Source organism: Urocitellus parryii, chromosome 8 (assembly GCF_045843805.1).
Source record: "Urocitellus parryii isolate mUroPar1 chromosome 8, mUroPar1.hap1, whole genome shotgun sequence".
Lineage (NCBI taxonomy): Eukaryota > Metazoa > Chordata > Mammalia > Rodentia > Sciuridae > Urocitellus > Urocitellus parryii.
In genome coordinates this window covers 111656165-111662900 of record NC_135538.1, presented here as the reverse complement: position 1 = coordinate 111662900, position 6736 = coordinate 111656165, and the positions used below count along the sequence as shown (strand labels likewise).

Genomic DNA, 6736 nt, shown 5'->3' with positions numbered 1-6736 from the left:
CAGGGAGAAGCCAGTCGGGGTAGGTGGTGGGTGAGAGCCAGGCCGGGGTGGTCCTCACAGCCAGGTAAACAGCTGGCAGCAGCAGCTGGTGTAGCTCAGGAGCTCTTTCCCACCAGATTGTCTGACCCTGCGATGGCCAAAACCAACATCTGCAGACTCCATCGCCTCAGTCCGCCCTGGGTCTGGGCCGCTCACCCCAGCCTGGGCTGCAGGGGCTCCCCCTCTGGGCCCTGCTCCTCTGCACTCTCTCATTTTCTCTGAGAAGGACCGGGGTGTGGGTGAAGCGGGGTGAAGGAGAGCCGGCCCTCTCCACTGTGGCTCTATCTGGGACTGGAGTGCATGTTTTGCAGGGGACAGTCCTGTCCTCTGCAGGTTGCATGAATACCACACCAATGTTGTTTTCATGTTTGCCTCTTGTCAGTCCCTGGCCTCTGCCCACCAGAAGCCAGGGGCACCCACCCCTGCCCTGAGTTTCCAGATGTCTCCTGGGTGAGCGGGAGCCACCCTGTCTGAAAACCACTTACCAAAGGAAGGAGTCGGATGCAGGGCGGGGCGGGGGGGGGGGGGGGGGAGAGGGGAGAAGGGGGAGGGGAGGGGGAGGGGAGGGGGAGGGGGAGGAGAGGGAGGGGGAGGAGAGGGAGGGGAGGGGGAGGGGGAGGGCAAATGGGAAAGAGGCAGGGAGAGAAGGGGAGAGACTAAGAGCAAGAAGATGAGATTAAAAGAGTAAAAGACATTAAAGGAGCAGAAGAGGAGGTGAGTGGAGAGAGGAGGCCTGGCAGCCAGGGGTGCCAGGTGATTTCTAGGTGGCTGCCCTCTGGGCAGGAGAGGGATCTTCGTGTGGGATCTCCTGATGTTTCTCGAAATCTCAAGTTCAGAACAGAGAGCTGGAGGACCCACTGCAGGTTGCCTTCTCTCTCCTGAAGCCCCACGGAGACGATAAGGCAAGGTGCACCCCACAGGAGAGGAAGAGGGAAAGTGGAGGCCCGGCCGGCCAGCCATGGCTGGTAACAGGCTGAGTAAGTTAACAGAGAAAAGAGGCTGATTTCAGCTCCCGGCTCCGGTCCAAGGTGGAGGGGCTGCATGGCTGATGGCAGAGTCCTGGGGTGGTGCCAGACACGGCAAGGACAGGGGGAGCGTGAGGGAGGCCCAGCAAACTAGCTTCCGTGGCCCCCCTCTTGTCTAGAGAACCCACTAACCCAGGACTCCGCTGACCCCATGCGTGGATTGATCTGCCCTTGAACCCTGGGCACCTCCCAAAGCCCCCTCTCATGTCTGGGGATTAAATGTCGACCTGATTTTCAGAGGGGACAAACCGTGGCATGGCGTAATCAGGAAAATTCTGGAAGCTGGAAAGGGGCTGGAGAGTTCCTTGGCAGAAGAAGCTGCAGGCTGGCCGCTGGGGGAAAGAAGGCGATGGCTGGGCTAAAGGGAGAAGCAGGCTGCTTCCAGCTTCAAAAAGCCAGATACCAGCCAGGTGCAGTGTGCTCGCCTGCAATCCCAGCATCTTGGGAGGCTGAGGCAGGAGGATGGTGAGTTCAATGCCAGCCTCAGCAACTTAGTGAGGCGCTAAGCAACTCAGTGAGACCCCGTCTCTAAATAAAATACAAAATAGGGCTCTGGGAGTGGCTCAGTGGTTGGATGCCTCCTGAGTTCAATCCCCAGTACTAAAGAATAAAATAAAATAAAGCCAGATACTGTCCAGGGGGCAGGGTGGAGCTGGGGAGAACTGGGTGGAAGTAGGTAAGGAGATAGTGATAGCCCTAGGTCCCATTCCACGGCTTGCAAAATCGGGCCCTTTCCCCACTCTAGTAGAAAACCAGCTGGCCTAGGGACCACACCCCGGGTGGTCCATTTCCCCCACACCTTCCCCACTCAGCCTCAGAACTTAGGTAACCAGTTTATGCCCCATAGGAAATTTGGGAAACCTAGCAAATTGGGAATCTGGCCCAGGGTGGGGGGCACTGGGGACATAGCTCAGTTGGTAGAGTGCTTGCCTCGAATGCACAAGGCCCTGGGTTCAATCCCCAGTACCACCAAAAAAAAGTGAAACTGGCCCAAGAGAAGACACCAGCAGATGCTGACATTTAGTTCAGTGTAAAAGTCGGCTTGCCACCAAAGCTGCTAGGAATGACCCAGTTCAAATAGCTTCAGTCTTAAATATGAAAATATGAATAGATACCAAAGAATCCTCACTGTGAAAAGGGAAAGCAAAACAAGCAAATACAGGAAAAAATATTTTAAAGACTCAGAGATAGTGAAAAAAAGAAGAAAAATACATACATACATCTCTTTGAGAAAAAATACATATACATCATCTCTTTGAGATGGTCTCAGAAAAGTGCTCCCTTTGAAACAAGAAGATGCTATATTAAAAAACCTTCCCAGAATGAGAAGTAGCTCTTTGATATTAAAAATATGATTGCAACCCATGTGGTATCCTTGCTAAAAATAGTTAACCTGAATCTGACCATGATTTCACTCACCTCACTTCCAGTCTCCAGTAAAATGCAGGAGTTAGGAGAGTGAATTGAAGAACATCCTGGGGTAGACTTTCCTCCTGACCTTGGCTGGTGAGGAGTTAAAGGAGGGAAGCCTGTAAAGTCTGTTGCAAGCTGTGAATTGCCACACCAATGTCATTTTCTTGTTTGCCTCTTGTCTATCTGACACAGGCATGCGTATTGTGGATACCGAGAGAAAACAATATCCTCAGGTTGACCATCCTGGACGTGGTCTCTCAGAAAACTAACCAGGTCATTTGGGAGTGGCTATATAATTGTGGGGCCTCGTGTAAAAATTATTAAGAATTTCAAGATGGCGGTGCCAGCACACTGGACGAAGCGTAAGGCCCTTCTAAGCATGATGCCCTGTGCAACTGGCCATCTGACACACCCGTGGGGCCAAACCCATGTCACCATATTCAGAGCCAGGAGTTGTTTGCAAAATACCTCAGCTACTGCATCTACCTTCACCCCCAAGTAGGTCAAAGATTGCAAAATTGGTAATTTTGAGAAGAGTTCTTTCAGATCTACAAAACACAGGGATATATGTAAAATGCTGAAAAAGACAACTTGATATAGAAGAGGAAGAATATCTTTTCAGACACAAAAAGCTTAATTAAAAGATAGCTGGTCCTCAAGTCCAGAATATCTTCATTTCCGTCTTGCTTAGCTCCAAGTGACACTGACAAAGTTATTTAAGATAATGTATGATGTGGTTGTGCTTGGTGTGTTATAACTTGGAAATGTGTCCAATAATTGAAGTGTAAATTAATATTAAAAAAAAGAAGAACATCATGAAGGAAACAATCAGATAAATCCAGATGTAAAACGTTTTCCAAGACAGCTTTCCCAGTGCCTTCAAACGTCAGTGTTCATGGAAACGGAAAGACGGGAAGACTGTGAAAGATTTCAGGAGGACCAAGGCAGCTTAGTCCCAGATAAGACTAAGACTAGATAGGAGCTTGGTGTAAAGACATCAGTTAGGAAAGAACATTTGGGCACAACTGGGGGAAATTGAACATGGACAGGATATTAAACATAATAGGGAATTGTTCACTTTCTCAGGTGTGTTAATAACAATTGGTTATATAGCAAATGTCATTCATTTTAGAATCTGGGTCCTAAAGTATTTAAAATTCAACTATAATATGGTCTACAAATTTCTCTCAAATAGTTCTGCCAAAATATACAGACACGACGTAGATAGATTCATAACTAATGTTTTTTTGTTCTGTTTTGGCACTGTCTGGTATAGTAGCCAGGAGTCCCACGGGGGCATGAGATGCATGACCTCATCGAAACTGAGCTATACTGTAAGTCTAAAATACACACGGAACTTCAGGCTTAGAATCGGAAAAGGAATGGAAACAGCGTTGTTAATAATCTTTATGTTGTTACATATAGAAATTGTATTTTGAAGAAAATAGCATGTATTACTTAAAAATATAGATATTTTTGCTAGTTGTTGATGGGCCTTTATTTCATTTATTTATTTTCATGTGGTGCTGAAAATCGAACCCAGTGCCCCACACATGCTAGGCAAGCACTCTACCATGGAGCCACAGCCCCAGCTCAATAGCATGAATTATAAAAATTAATTTTACCTATTTCTTTTTATTCTTCTTATGTGGCTACAAGAAAACTTACGATTAAGGACTGGGGGTGTAACTCAGTGATAGAGTACTTGCCTAGCATGTGTGAGACCCTGGGTTCAATCCTCAGACCACCAAAAGATTGAGAAATAGAATACAATTGTATACATGGCTCATCTGTTTTCATGAGACAGCACTGACCTAGATGGAGAGGGAAGGATATTAAGTATGCATTTTTTTCCAACTTTTCTGTTTATTCACGATCCTCTCAATAAAAAAGAATAAATGATAAAGAAATGAAAAAATAAGGTAGAAGAATTTCTTTCTAATTAGTAGGAAAGTTGAGAGAGAAAGTTTAGAAAATCTTCTTGAACATAGAATAAAAGATAAAAATAGATTAGAAAACTAGAGAATCCGTCTAAGTGGCCCCACTCAAAATAAACATAGAAAGGAAAAAGGGGCAGCGTGTCCAGGTTGAAGGAGAGCTCTGAGGACACAGCATGAAAAACTATGCCAACCGGTGTGTAGGAAATGTGTCTGAGAGAGACAAGAGAGAAAGATACAGGTCGCATACGAAGGCCCAGGAATTAGAATGTTACTCATCTTCCCCCCAGCCACATAAGAAGCTGGAAAAAAAAAAAAGGAGAAAACCATTCAAAATTCTGAAGGAAAAAAAATCAATTTAGAATTAAATACCCAGCCAAACTATCACCCAATCTTGAGAGCAGAATAAAGATATACAAGGTCTCAAAAATCCCCTTGGACCCTTTCCTTGCTTCCTTCTTTCCTTTCTTCTGGTACTGGGAATTGAACCCGGGGTTGCTCTGACCCTGAGCTACATCCCCAGCCCTTTTTATTCTGACAGAGTCATGCTAAGTTGCCGAGGTTGGACTTGAACTTGTGATCTTCCTGCCTCAACTCCCAGAATTGCTGGGATTGCAAGTGTGTGCCACTTGGCACCTGGCAGCTCTTGCACCATTTCTCAGAAAACTATTGAAGGAAGTGCTCCTTTAAACAACTATGGATTCCCGTGTAGGAATAAAGCAAAGGAAATTCCCAGTCAATGGTTAACAGACACCCCATGGCACTAGGTATGTAGCAGACTTAACGATCAGCCACCCAGCCAAGAGCGGAAAGATGATATCAAGGTTGGAAGAAGTACTTGCAAGGAAAAAGTGAGAGGGATTGATAGACAACCCTTTTGAAAACTATAAATAGCAGGGAGTTTGGGAGTAAATTTGTGCTAGGAACATACAAGCGATCATGGGGAAAAAATATCCATAAGAAAGAAAGTAAAAGCCAAAGTTTGCTATGTGACATTTATGTATTCACAATAATGTAAATGCCCAATGGAGATCTGACCACCTATTGAGATCTCACCATATTGGGAGAGGGGGAAAGAAGTATATCTATTGGAGTAAATTGGGGCCAGCCCTCATTTTCTCCTCACCTGTTTTCTGTTGGTGTTCCATGGGGGCCATGGGGGCGCCAAGGGTGCTGGGATGGAATCTAGGGCCTCACGTATGCCAAGCAAGTGCTCTCCCACTGAGCCGCACCCCCAGCCCCTGTCTATTGTTGTAGAAGGATCTACACTAATTAAAGTCGATAACAAAAATAAAGAATTGCATGTGAACTTGGAAAATCGAAGGGAATTTAGGAAGAAATAACTTAAAAGCCTGAAAGAAATCACTTCCCAGAATTGGAGTTGGGCGGGGCGAGGCGGGCCACTGCTGTTTTCCGTGGTGACCTGGGTAGTATTATTTGACTTTTTGAAAGTACATATTTATATAGATTTGTATATATATAAAACCTTGCTAAAAATAGAGGCTGAATTAAAAGATAAACAGAGAGCCCAGGTCACCCGGGGGTCATTCCACGTGTCTCTGCCCATCTGCTGCCCATGCCAGCATCCCCAGACGGAGCCAGCAGAGGCTTTGTGGAGAAACAGTACCCTGCCTTCGCCCGGTGACTCATGGGTTCCCATTGTTCCCACACCCCTGTGACTCTGCCACCAGGGGGATGTGTGTGTGCTGGGGTGGGGAGGGGGTAGAAGTCACTTTCTTGTGTTCTTTGTTTGTTGCGCTGCCCCACCCCCCTCCCCAGGGGTACAGGCGTCCTTGCCAGGGACCAAGTGTCAGGCCTGGGGCACCGAGTGCCAAGAAAGAGAAAAAAAAAAAAAAACCTTAAAATACCCCCCCCACCCATCCACCCACTGTGGAAATTCAAAGTCACGTGGTCAAGCAGGGACCCGGAGACCGACTAGCCAGGATCTCCAGTAGGTAAACATCTACTCTTTGCCTGAGCACTTTCAATGACAAGGGACTCAGTATCTCAGGGGGACACTGTTGGTGGCTAGGTGCAAACTGAAGGTCACAGAGGCTTATGCACATTCCCTGTGACTGGGCTGGTCAAGGCCCTTTTGCGTATTAAGGAACCTACTAGGTGAAGGTCAAGGAGAGGATACGTGTCTCAGGGACCACGGCTTTCCCAGTCCCTTTCTCTACTCTTTCACCATGTGCTGTGGTTGGATGGATGGTGTCCCCTCCAAGATTCATGCAGAAACAGTCCCCAGTGCAGCAGTATTAAGAGGCGTGGCTGGGTACACCCGTGCACACCTGTCATCCTGGCTACTCCAGCGGCTGAGGA

At 47.0% G+C, this 6736-nt stretch overlaps 1 non-coding gene across 1 annotated transcript; it reads left to right on the top strand.

Moving 5' to 3' along the window:
- The first annotated feature begins 1963 nt into the window (after window positions 1-1963).
- On the top strand, window positions 1964-2036 carry Trnas-cga (transfer RNA serine (anticodon CGA)). Its single transcript has one exon. It is a non-coding gene; the product is annotated as a tRNA-Ser (tRNA).
- Window positions 2037-6736: the final 4700 nt, after the last annotated feature.